Source organism: Palaemon carinicauda, chromosome 21 (assembly GCF_036898095.1).
Source record: "Palaemon carinicauda isolate YSFRI2023 chromosome 21, ASM3689809v2, whole genome shotgun sequence".
In the NCBI taxonomy this organism is placed as follows: domain Eukaryota; kingdom Metazoa; phylum Arthropoda; class Malacostraca; order Decapoda; family Palaemonidae; genus Palaemon; species Palaemon carinicauda.
Genome location: NC_090745.1, coordinates 266977 through 279750, shown reverse-complemented (window position 1 = coordinate 279750; position 12774 = coordinate 266977). Strand labels below are relative to the sequence as shown.

General features: G+C 45.2%; 1 protein-coding gene across 2 annotated transcripts in view; it reads right to left on the bottom strand.

Annotated features, from left to right (window-relative positions):
• mRpS22 (mitochondrial ribosomal protein S22) overlaps positions 1-12774 on the bottom strand; it is a 67553-nt gene that overhangs the window by 19675 nt on the left and 35104 nt on the right. The window lies entirely within an intron of this gene.

Sequence of the window (12774 nt, the reverse complement as noted above, 5' to 3'; positions counted from 1 at the left end):
ACGAGAAGGTAGCTCGTTTTTGGCTAGAAAACCAAGCTGTAAAGAACATGTAGCCGTTTCAGATGAAAATCCGATGTTCCTGCTGAAGGCGTGAATCTCACTGACTCTTTTAGCTGTGGCTAAGCAAACCAGGAAAAGAGTCTTTAAAGTGAGATCTTTAAAGGAGGCTGATTGTAGTGGCTCGAACCTTTCTGACATAAGGAATCTTAGTACCACGTCTAAATTCCAACCAGGTGTAGCCAAACGACGCTCCTTCGTGGTCTCAAAAGACTTAAGGAGGTCCTGTAGATCTTAGTTGTTGGAAAGATCTAAGCCTCTGTGACGGAAGACTGATGCCAACATGCTTCTGTAACCCTTGATAGTGGGAGCTGAAAGAGATCTTTCTTTCCTCAGGTATAAAAGGAAGTCAGCTATTTGAGTTACAGAGGTACTGGTCGAGGATACTGATACTGACTTGCACCAGTTTCGGAAGACTTCCCACTTCGACTGGTAGACTCTAAGAGTGGATGTCCTCCTTGCTCTAGCAATCGCCCTGGCTGCCTCCTTCGAAAAGCCTCTAGCTCTCGAGAGTCTTTCGATAGTCTGAAGGCAGTCAGACGAAGAGCGTGGAGGCCTTGGTGTACCTTCTTTACGTGTGGCTGACGTAGAAGGTCCACCCTTAGAGGAAGAATTCTGGGAACGTCCACTAGCCATTGAAGTACCTCGGTGAACCATTCTCTCGCGGGCCAGAGGGGAGCAACTAACGTCAACCTTGTCCCTTCGTGAGAGGCGAACTTCTGCAGTACCTTGTTGACAATCTTGAACGGGGGGAATGCATAGAGGTCTAGATGTGACCAATCCAGTAGAAAGGCATCTATATGAACTGCTGCTGGGTCCGGGATTGGTGAGCAATATATTGGGAGCCTCTTGGTCATCGAGGTTGCGAAGAGATCTATGGTAGGCTGGCCCCATGTGGCCCACAGTCTCTTGCACACATCCTTGTGTAGGGTCCATTCTGTTGGAATGATTTGTCCCTTCCGACTGAGGCAATCTGCCATGACATTCAAGTTGCCTTGGATGAACCTCGTTACTAGAGAAAGGTTTAGATCTTTTGACCAGGTGAGGAGGTCCCTTGCGATCTCGTACAACGTCATAGAGTGGGTCCCTCCTTGCTTGGAGATGTACGCCAAAGCCGTGGTGTTGTCCGAGTTCACCTCCACCACTTTGCCTTGAAGGAGAGACTTGAAGCTTTTCAAGGCCAGATGAACTGCCAGTAGCTCCTTGCAGTTGATATGCAACGTTCTTTGACTCGAGTTCCAAGTTCCCGAGCATTCCCGACCGTCTAATGTCGCGCCCCAGCCCGTGTCCGATGCGTCCGAGAAGAGAACGTGGTTGGGAGTCTGAACAGCCAGGGGCAGACCCTCTCTGAGGCTGATACTGTCCTTCCACCAAGTCAGGGAAGACTTCATCTTCTCGGAAATGGGGATCGAGACCGCTTCTAGCGTCTTGTCCTTTTTCCAGTAAACAGCTACGTGATATTGAAGGGGACGGAGGTGTAGTCTTCCTAACGAAACGAACTGTTCCAGGGATGATAGTGTCCCTATCAGACTCATCCACTGCCTGACTGAACATCGTTCCTTCTTCAGCATGTTCTGGATGCATACCTGGGCTTGACTTGTTCTGGGGGCCGACGGAAAAGCCCGAAAAGCTTGACTGTGAATCTCCATCCCTAAATACACAATAGTTTGGGATGGGACCAGTTGAGACTTTTCCATATTGACCAGGAGACCCAATTCCTTGGTCAGATCTAGAGTCCACTTTAGATCCTTCAGACAGCGACGACTGGAAGAAGCTCTTAGAAGCCAGTCGTCCAAATAGAGGGAGGCTCTGATGTCCACTAAATGAAGGAATTTGGCTATATTCCTCATCAACCTCGTAAACACAAGAGGAGCTGTGCTTAGGCCAAAGCACAGGGCTTGAAACTGGTAGACAACCTTTTCGTAAACGAATCTCAGAAAAGGTTGGGAGTCTGGGTGGATGGGGACGTGAAAGTATGCGTCCCTTAGGTCTAAAGAGACCATCCAGTCTTCCTTTCTGACCGCTGCTAGAACGGACTTTGTGGTCTCCATGGCAAACGTCTGCTTTGTGACAAAGACATTCAGCGCACTGACGTCTAGCACCGGCCTCCACCCTCCTGTCTTCTTTACCACTAAGAAGAGACGGTTGTAGAAGCCCGGGGATTGATGGTCCAGGACTTTGACTACCGCTCCCTTTTCTAGCAAGAGAGACACCTCCTGCTTCAATGCTCGTCTCTTGTCTTCCTCTCTGTACCTGGGAGAGAGATCGATGGGAGACGTTGCTAGAGGGGGTTTTCGTACAAACGGGATCTTGTACCCCTCTCTGAGCAACTTCACAGATTGTGCATCTGCGCCTCTCTTCTCCCAGGTCTGCCAGAAGTTCTTGAGTCTGGCTCCCACTGCTGTCTGAAGAAGGTGGCAGTCAGACTCTGCCTTTAAAGGACTTGGTTCCTTTCTTCTTCCCACGTCTCCCTTCGGCACGAGCACCTCCTCTGCTGGAGGCTCTGCCACGAAAGGGCGGAATAAATCTGGACGCTGGAGTGTCCATCCTGGGTCTTGACAAGGTAGGCAAAGGGGTGGCTTTGCGGGCACAGGACGCAACCAGGTCATGGGTGTCCTTCTGAATCAAAGAAGCAGCAATCTCCTTAATCAAGTCCTCTGGAAAAAGGCACTTTGAGAGAGGAGCAAACAGAAGTTCTGATCTTTGACACGGTGTCACTCCAGCTGACAGGAAAGAGCAAAGGTTCTCACGTTTCTTGAGGACCCCGGATACGAACGAAGCCGCAAGCTCACTAGATCCGTCACGTATGGCCTTGTCCATGCAGGACATTATGAGCAAGGAAGATTCCTTGTCAGAAGGGGAGATCTTCCTGCTCAAAGCTCCCAGACACCAGTCCAAAAAGTTAAAGACCTCGAAGGCTCTAAATACTCCTTTCAACAGATGGTCTAGGTCCGAAGGTGACCAGCATATCTTAGAGCGTCTCATGGCTAGCCTGCGGGGAGAGTCTACAAGACTTGAGAAGTCGCCCTGGGCAGAGGCAGGAACTCCCAAGCCGAGAACTTCTCCCGTGGCATACCAGACGCTCGATCTGGAAGAGAGTTTAGCAGGGGGAAACGTAAAGGCTGTCTTCCCTAGACTCTTTTTGGACTGCATCCAATCTCCTAAAACTCGTAAAGCTCTCTTGGACGAGCGTGCGAGGACGAGTTTCGTAAAGGCAGGCGAGGATGACTGCGTACCTAAAGCAAACTCTGACGGAGGAGAGCGTGGAGCCACAGACACAAACTGGTCCGGATACATCTCTTTGAACAGAGCAAGAACTTTTCTAAAGTCCAAAGAGGGTTGCGTGGTCTTGGGTTCGTCAAGGTCCGAATGTGGTTCATCAACGTGTGCCGCATCGTCATCATCAGAGAGTCCATCATCCGAGAATTGAGGAGGAAGCGGCAAAGGAGTAGGAATCGGCTGGTCAGCTGAGTCCGGTCGCACGGGTGCACGCGTGACTGAACCGGACGCAACGTCATGGAACTGTTGCCCAGTCTGTGAACTGGCAACAACCATAGCAGCGCGGGGACGCACAGCGTCTACTCCAGACTGTCTAGTCTGATGTGGGCGAGCAGAGGCAACCACACTGGGTTGCGGAGGTTGACGCACCGCGTCAAAACAAAACAACTTTGACGGTTGTTGTACCTCGCGAACGTCAACGGAAGGTTCCGTGCGTCGCTGAACGTCAACATGCGGCTGGCAGGGTACACTGGAACGCATGGGTGGCGGGACTCTCTCAGCTGGAGTGCGGAAGAAGGTCGCCTCAGCGTCCACAGGACGCACAACCGTGGTTGGTTGTAGGCAAGAGGTTGGTGCAGCATCAACCTTCTCCGCACGAAAGTCCTGCATCAGAGACGTTAACTGATACTGCATGGTCTGCAGCAAAGACCACTTAGGGTCTACAGGAGCAGGTGCGGCGACAGACGGTGTAACTGCCTGAGGCGGTACCGCTTTGCCTCTCTTAGGAGGTGAGCAGTCATCGGAAGACTGCAGCGAGTCTGAACTGACCCAGTGGCTACAACTGGGCCGTTGGACTTGCGCGGAAGGGACCGACTTGCGCTTAAGAGGCCGCGAGACCTTGGTCCATGGTTTCTTACGAGAAACCTCTTCCGCTGACGAGGAATAAATGGGCTCTCTCGTCTCTGTGTGAGTGGGGCGATCTTGGGTAGATACACCCGAAACCACGGAGGGAACGTCTGTTCGCTGATTAAAGCCTCTTGAACCCTTTGGTCGTACGACATTGCTTCTCCCCTGGACTTGGGAGCTTGCAAGAGGTCCCGGACTAGGAGGACGACAGGCACGAACAGACGAACCCTCAAGCGCAACACTATCCACAACACTATCACTCACTTTATCACTACCCACTGCACTCTTACACTTCAGCTCCTTGACGTCCGCCATGAGCTGGTTACGGTCACTAGCCAAGGACTCGACTCTCTCACCCAGAGCTTGGATGGCACGCATCATATCTGCCATCGAAGGTTCTTGAGTGCCAGAAGGGGGATTAGGAGCAACCACTACAGGGGAAGGAATAGGTTGTGGGGCATGAGGAGAGGAAAATTCAACGGAGCGAGATGAACTTCTCCTGACTCTATCTCTCTCTAGCCTACGTGTATATTTCTGGAATTCGATAAAATCGAATTCCGAAAGCCCAACGCATTCCTCACATCGATCTTCCAATTGACAGGTTTTATCCCGACAATTGGAACAAACGGTGTGAGGATCGATAGAGGCCTTCGGAAGACGCCTTGAACAGTCCCTAGCATTACACTTCCTGAATTTAGGGACTTGAGAAAGGTCAGCCATTTTGAATTGGTCAAAGGGGAATTCAAAAACTATCCAAAGTCATCAACAAATAATCCGATATCAAAAAAAGAATGCAAGGATTTATTGAAGAGAAAGCCTGCAAAGCGAAAGCTCAAAACTAGAAACGTGTACTTCACCAAATAGTTGTGAAAACCAATCCAGTTAGCAACAGCGAATTAGTAGGTCTTGCCGGTGGCACGACAGAGAGAAAATTGAGTTCTTTGTTTACATTGAGTACTGAGTACCTGCACGACAGATGGCGCTGTTGAAGTACACCCCCTACCTGCATAGCGATCGCTGGCGGATTTTTAACGTAGAGTTTTCTGTCGAGCAGCAGAGCTGCAGCTTATATAATCACCGGCTAAGTTAAATATTGAAAAATTAAAAGTGTATTTCCATAAATCTTACCTCTGAACAGAACAAGTTGAATAACAAACTTCCCTTGTCGAGGGAAAGTGATGTACACAAACTACCTAAACCAAAATTTACATCTCTCAAATTAAGTCAGGGAGTTTATTTTAATCAAGCCAGTCCCCAAACAAATAAAATATAGAAAATAGAAAGGAGAACCTCATCATAAGGTCATCTTAATCTTCCCTTTTAAATAAATAACCAAGAATCAATGAGCATTAGGTACAATTTGACAAGGAAAACAAACCCAATATTTTTAGACCTCAACATACTTGTTAACTCATAAAAGATGCTAAACCAACTCAAGCTATTCTTAATAGTCTTAACTTTAAATGAAGGCTTGGATTCTGAGCTTTTGGAAAATAATAAACCTGGTGAAAGTGGCAACAAATAAAAAATAACAGGAAATACAGTCAGACCTTATTACTGTAATGGGTTTGCTATTCGCAAATTTAACAAAATAGATAGTTTGTCGGTAGGACATGGTACAGTATTCCATAAGCAAGATCTATGGATATGTATTTATAATTATATAGTATGAACCAAAATACAGAACAGGCCTTGATAAAGACAAAAACTCATTGCAATACTGTAATATGCAAGGGCTTAAAATGATATTTTGATTATAAAATAAATTTTTGAATATACTTACCCGGTGAATATATAATAGCTGACGTCTCCGACGGCTAGACAGATTCCAAAAACTCGCGAGCAATCGCCGTGAAGGTTGCGGGTGTGACCACCAGCGCCGACTATCGGCCAGATACCGCATATACTTGTCAATTTCTCCAGTTCTTCTCAGTCGTCTGGGTCTCTATCGGGGAGGAAGGGAGGGCCTTTAATTTATATATTCACCGGGTAAGTATATTCAAAAATTTATTTTATAATCAAAATATCATTTTTAAATATTAAACTTAGCCGGTGAATATATAATAGCTGATTCACACCCATGGTGGTGGGTAGAGACCAGTATTAATACAATAAAGGCGTATATGCTCAAGAGTTTTTTGACAATATTTCATAAAAAACCAACTTAAGTATAGGTACCTGGTAAGGAAGCTGACTCTGATGATTACTTTGCCTCATTAGTCTGCTTTCCTCACGAAGCCCAGCCATCCTCTCAGGATGCTGAAAGACTCCCAGGAGCTGTTATATCCAGGGCGAACACCCCTATAACAGGACCTCATCAATACCCTTAATCTGGGCGCTCTCAAGAAACAACATTTTGACCACCCGCCAAATCAAAAAGATTGCGAAAGACTTCTTAGTCTCCCGTACAACCCAAAATAAGAATAAAAATTTCAAGAGTAGATTAAAAGGATATTGGGATTAAGGGAATGAAGTGGTAGAGCCTTCACCCACTACTGCACTCGCTGCTACGAATGGTCCCAGTGTGTAGCAGTCCTCATAACGAGTCTGGACATCTTTCAAGTAATATGAAGCGAAAACCGACTTGCCTCTCCAAAAGGTCGCATCCATAATACTTTTAATGGATCTATTTTGCTTAAACGCTACTGAAGTTGCTATCGCTCTGACTTCATGAGCCTTGACTTTAAGTAAATTACGATCCTTCTCACTTAAATGAGTGTGTGCCTCCCGAATCAAAAGTCTAATAAAATAAGACCACGCATTCTTAGACATGGGCAAAGAGGGCTTTTTAACGGAGCACCATAAAGCCTCTGAACAACCTCGCAGCGGTTTAGCTCTGGATAAATAAAATTTAAGAGCTCTAACGGGGCACAGCACTCTTTCAACTTCATTCCCCACAATCTCGGAAAGACTGGGGATATCGAATGATTTAGGACAAGGACGAGACGGAAGTCCATTCTTGGCCAAAAAACCAAGTTGAAGAGCGCATACTGCTTTATTAGTGGAGAAGCCGATGTTCTTGCTAAAAGCATGTATCTCACTAACCCTTTTAGCCGAAGCCAAGCACACCAAAAAAAAAAGTGTCTTGAGGGTAAGATCCTTCAGGGAGGCTGAATTTAATGGTTCAAACCTGTTTGACATAAGGAACCGTAGGACCACGTCCAAGTTCCAAGCAGGAGTCGAAATATGACGTTCCTTGGAAGTCTTGAAAGACTTAAGCAGGTCTTGGAGATCTTTGTTATTAGAAAGATCCAAACCCCTATGCCTGAAAACAGAAGCTAACATGCTTCTGTAGCCTTTAATGGTGGATGCAGAGAGGGAGCGACCGTTTCTCAGATAAAGCAGAAAATCTGCAATCTGCGCTACAGAGGCACTTGGAAGAGGAAATAGAGGAGGACTTGCACCAGTCTCTAAATACCTCCCATTTCGACTGATAGATCCTGATGGTAGAGGATCTTCTAGCCCTCACGATCGCTCTAGCTGCCTCCTTCGAAAACCCTCGAGCTCAAGAGAGTCTTTCGATAGACTGAAGGCAGTTAGACGAAGCGTGGGGAGGCTTTATTGAAATCTCTTTACGTGAGGCTGTCGCAAGAGATCCATCCGCAACGGCAGACTTCTTGGAACGTCTACCAGCCATAGAAGTACCTCTGTGAACCACTCTCTCGCGGGCCAGCGTGGAGCAACCAACATCAACCTGGTCCCTTCGTGAGAGGTGAACTTCTGCAGCACCTTGTTTAGGATCTTGAAAGGTGGAAAGGCATAAACGTCCAGGTGAGACCAGTCCAGCAGGAAAGCGTCTATGTGGGCTGCCTCTGGATCCGGAACTGGAAAGCAGTAAGTCGAGAGCCTCTTTGTCAGTGAAGTCGCAAAAAGATCTATGGTGGGTTGACCCCATGTCATCCATAGCTTCTCGCACACAGTCTTGTGCAATGTCCACTCCATGGAGATGACTTGTCCTCTTCTGCTGAGGCAGTCCGCCAAGACATTCATTTTTCCTTGCACAAATCTCGCCAAAGGAGGGATGTTACTTGCCTTAAATGGAGTTCCTTCTGATCCGTGGACCAAAGACCCGAGCATTCCAGACTGTCCAGTGGAGCTCCCTAACCCAAATCCGATGCATCTGAATACAACACATGGTTTGGGTTCTTGATCGCAAGAGAAAGACCTTCTCGAAGTCTGATGTTGCTGTCCCACCAAGTCAGACATGTCTAGACTGAGTTGGAGATTGGGAAAGAGATACTCTCTAAGCCCTTCTCCTTGTTCCAATGGTTTAGGTGAAATTGGAGAGGGCAAAGATTGAGTCTCCCCAGAGAGATAAACTACTCCAGCGATGAAAGAGTTCCACGAGGCTAGTTCAAACTCTTACAGAGCAACTGTTTTTCTCTTGCAAGTGAAGGACTTTTAACAGAGCTTGTTCCATTCTTGTGGGAGACGAAAAGGGCCGAAAAATCAGACACTGTATCTCCATTCCCAAAAAAAGAATAGTCTGGGATGGGGTACTGTAAGTTACGACTTCTCTACGTTCACTATGAGACCTAGCTCCTTGATTAGGTCTAATGTCCATTAGAGGCTCTCCAGACAGCGATTTAATGACGACGCCCTGATTAGCCAGTCGTCAAAATAAAGGGAGGCTCTGAATCCTCAAAAAATGTAGAAAGCTTGCTACATTTTGCAAGGGCCTTGTAAAAACAAGAGGAGCAGGAATGAGGCCGAAGTACAGTGCTCGAAATTGGTACATTACTTTCCCGTCCACAAACCTCAGATGTTGTTGAAAGTTTGGATGAATCGGGATGTGGAAGTATGCATCCTGAAGGTCGAGAGAGACCATCCAGTCGCCTTCCCTTACTGCTGCCAAGACAGATTTGGTAGTCTTCATCGTGAAGTTTGTCTTGACAATGAACACATTGAGCGCACTTACATCTTAAGTACTCCTGCAGTGAACGTGGCTGCCAGATCATTGAAGCCATCCCTGATAGCCTTGTTCCTGCAGTGAACGTGGCTGCCAGATCATTGGAGCCATCCCTGATAGCCTTGTTCATGCATGACATAATTGTACAGCAATACATTGACAGCTGGAGAGACCTTCTTACTTAAGGCTCCCAGTGACCAATCCAACAAATAAAAACTTCAAACGCTCGAAAAAACTCCTAACAGGAGATGGTCTAGCTCTGAAGCCGACCATAAAATCTTGGAGCGTCTCATAGCTAGACGACGAGGAGAGTCCACAAGGCTTAAGAAGTCTCCCTGAGCAGAGGCAGGTACTCCCAAGCCGAGAACTTCTCCTCGAGCTTCTCCTGTGTCACACCAGATGCCCGAGCGAGAAGCTAATTAAGAAGGAGGAAAAGCAAAAGCAGACTTTCCTAAACTTCTCCTGGATTCCAACCAGTCTCCCAGTAAGAGCATGGCCCTCTTGGAAGAACAAGAGAGAACTGACTTCGTAAAAGTAGGCGTCGAAGAAAGTCTAGGACAAAATTTCACTAAAGAAATTCATAATTAAAATACAAGGGATTGTTGGACCACCCTAGGTTACTCCTCTTCTGAATGACTCCCCAAAGGTACATTAGTTGAAAGGGGGTCATCAACTTCTTCAGAAGGCACATCATCTGATAAATCTAAAGTCTTGCGAGAAGGAGATTTATATTCAGAATGACGTGAAGGAAAAGCCTGACAGGCTACATCAACTTGTATATGAACAGAAGTTAAAGTTGGAGGGTCGATGTCACGTTGTGACTGCAGAGAATGTTATTCTACTACACGTCGTGACAGAAGTAACCGACGTTCAAACGTCCCGTGGTAACAGCGGTGACTGCTGTTCGATGCTATATCGTGACTACGATGACTGACCCTCGACGTCACGTCATGTCTACGGTGTCTACCGCTCAACGTCACGTCGTGTCTGCGGTGTCTGCCTCTCAACGTCACGCTGTGACTGCGGTGGCTGACGTTCAAAGCGATCAAAGTTACATCGAGATTTATGCTCCGCATCTCGCTTAACAGCAAAGCTGTCACTAGAGATAACGTCAGCGTGGCGTAACAAAGCTCGTCTAGAAGGTTGAAGACCCGAATCACGTATCCCAGAACCGTTACGTACAAAAAGCAAAGGATCCTTTCGCACAGGAACAGGATCGAAAGCTTCTATTGAAGAAGAAAGCTTTAACAGCATATCTAACTTCGGATCAACCTGTGACTGCAGTGGCTGACGTTCAAACGTCACGTAGTAAACAGCAGTGACTGCTGATCGATGCTATATCGAGACTACGGTGACTGACACTCGATGTCACGTTGTGTCTACGGTGTCTACCGCTCAACGTCACGTCGAGTCTGTGGCAGAGACGTCTGTACATGAACGTCATCGCTATGAACGGGACTCTTATTATGACTACAGCTAGGACGTTGAACTTGTTCTGAAGGAACTAATAAACGTTTCAGCCGTTTCGAAACTTTACGCCCAGGCTTTTAAAGAGACGAATCATCGGAAGACGAGGAAAAACTTCGTCTCTCCTGTCTTATGGCAAGGACGTGCTTGCCGAGCAACGTCTGATACCTTTGAGGGAACGTCTGTTCGTTGGTTTACACTCCTCACTCCCTTAGGTCCTACGACATTCCTTCTCCCTGGTGCAGGGGAGCCTGAAAGAGGTCTCGGACTAGGCAAGTGACAAGCACGAACAAACGAACCCTCCGCAACACAGAACATGTTTTTTTTGCACTTACTTCACTGATATCGTATTTTTCAATAATTTCACATTAAACATTAATAAAACTGATTTCTACCTGAAGCACGCAATTCTCCCTTACATCAAAAGGTTAGAATTGCGAAATGAGTCGTGAAATGAGTCGTATAATGTAAGCACATTAGTACAAAATGAAACACACATGCAAAAATCAATAAACATATACATATATATCGAATAAAACGGAAATATATAAAGTTAAAAAGATCAGTGACTGGGGAGGAGACTAAACACTAGTTCACTAAGGACTACGTATTCAATCTCTCACCGTACAGTGCCTTGGGACGAGAATAAAAACTAAAACGTTTTATCCTCTCTCCCCGTATAGAGACTTGGGACGAGAGTAAAAAAAAAAAAAAAACTGAATCGAGAACAACGTTACTCGCTCCCAAACTCCTTGTACAGAGACTTGGGACGAGAATAAAGATCGGATCGTTCTCTCTCTCTCTCTCTTGTCACTCACAAGAGAATGGCCCACTCACCCTTCGTCAATAACAGGTTATTTGACTAAAGGAAAAAACTGAAAGGACTAAGAAATTGAAAATTAACAAGTTCCTTTAAATTAGTATCTAAAACACTTCAGTTTGAAAGAAGAATGAACAAAACGTCAAAATCGATTTACTCTTTCTGCAAAGTGAAACCGTGATTCTCTCTTTCTCTATCGTAACGATAGAGCGCAAACTGCGTAGCATAAATAAACCAAACGTTAGTTCATCTTTGAAAAAACAGCACGAAGACTATTCAAAGAATATATTTCTTAAAATATTTTCTAAAAAATATTAATTTCATCACTCTTACAGAGCAACTGTTTTAAACTAAACAAAAATAAAAGTTGAATGGGCTCAACGTTGTTTAACTTCGTTTTCCAAGTTAGGACCGCCTACAAAGACTAGGTCGCATATAAACAAAAACATAAAATTTATCTTGATGTTTAGTATAAATGGAAAGCTAATCGAAGAGGCCTAATAAAGGCGGGTGAGATATAAAATATAAAATATATAGAGGTAAATCTATAAATATCAACAATAATTTATAAAGTGATAAAATAATTACTAAAAGCCTTTAATACACTTCCGTACACTGAGGGAAGGGTCGGCCATCCTTTCTCTATGGAAAAACCAGAGATTAAAAAAAAAGCCAAAGGCAAAACACTTTTCCTCTCCTTTCAAAAGCATTTCTTTTGAAGATAGTATTGAATAATCCAACACGGCGAAAGCAATAAAACCAAAACCAAGTACTTCACCAATTCGGTCGAAAACTCGAGGTCATAAAGCAAGCGGAACCAACTTGTCGACAAGACCGACAGAGAAGAACTGGAGAAATTGACAAGTATATGCGGTATCTGGCCGATAGTCGGCGCTGGTGGTCACACCCGCAACCTTCACGGCGATCGCTCGCGAGTTTTTGGAATCTGTCGAGCCGTCGGAGACGTCAGCTATTATATATTCACCGGCTAAGTTTAATATTTAAAAAACTAACTTGTACATATACTATAACAGTTTCAATTTACCTTCCCCTGCTACGTAAATGAACATACTGTGCTGTATTTCGTCTTGTATAACTCATGTCAGCATTTTTTTTTTAGTTAAAGTGTATTCACACATATGATTATGAATAAATATTCACTGGAAAGACAAAATACAGTACAGAAGTCGGATCCTCTATATTGTATTTTGGGTAAAAAGACATACATAAGAACGAGCATTGTGCTGAAACGCAAACTTGTTCTGATGCTGTGATTAGGGATATATTCACATAGACAAAGACATTCATACTTTATACTTTAATTACATTATGTATATTCTTACCTCTTGAGTAGATTGATCTAAAATTTTTATCTCATGAAAGTTTTGACTCAGTA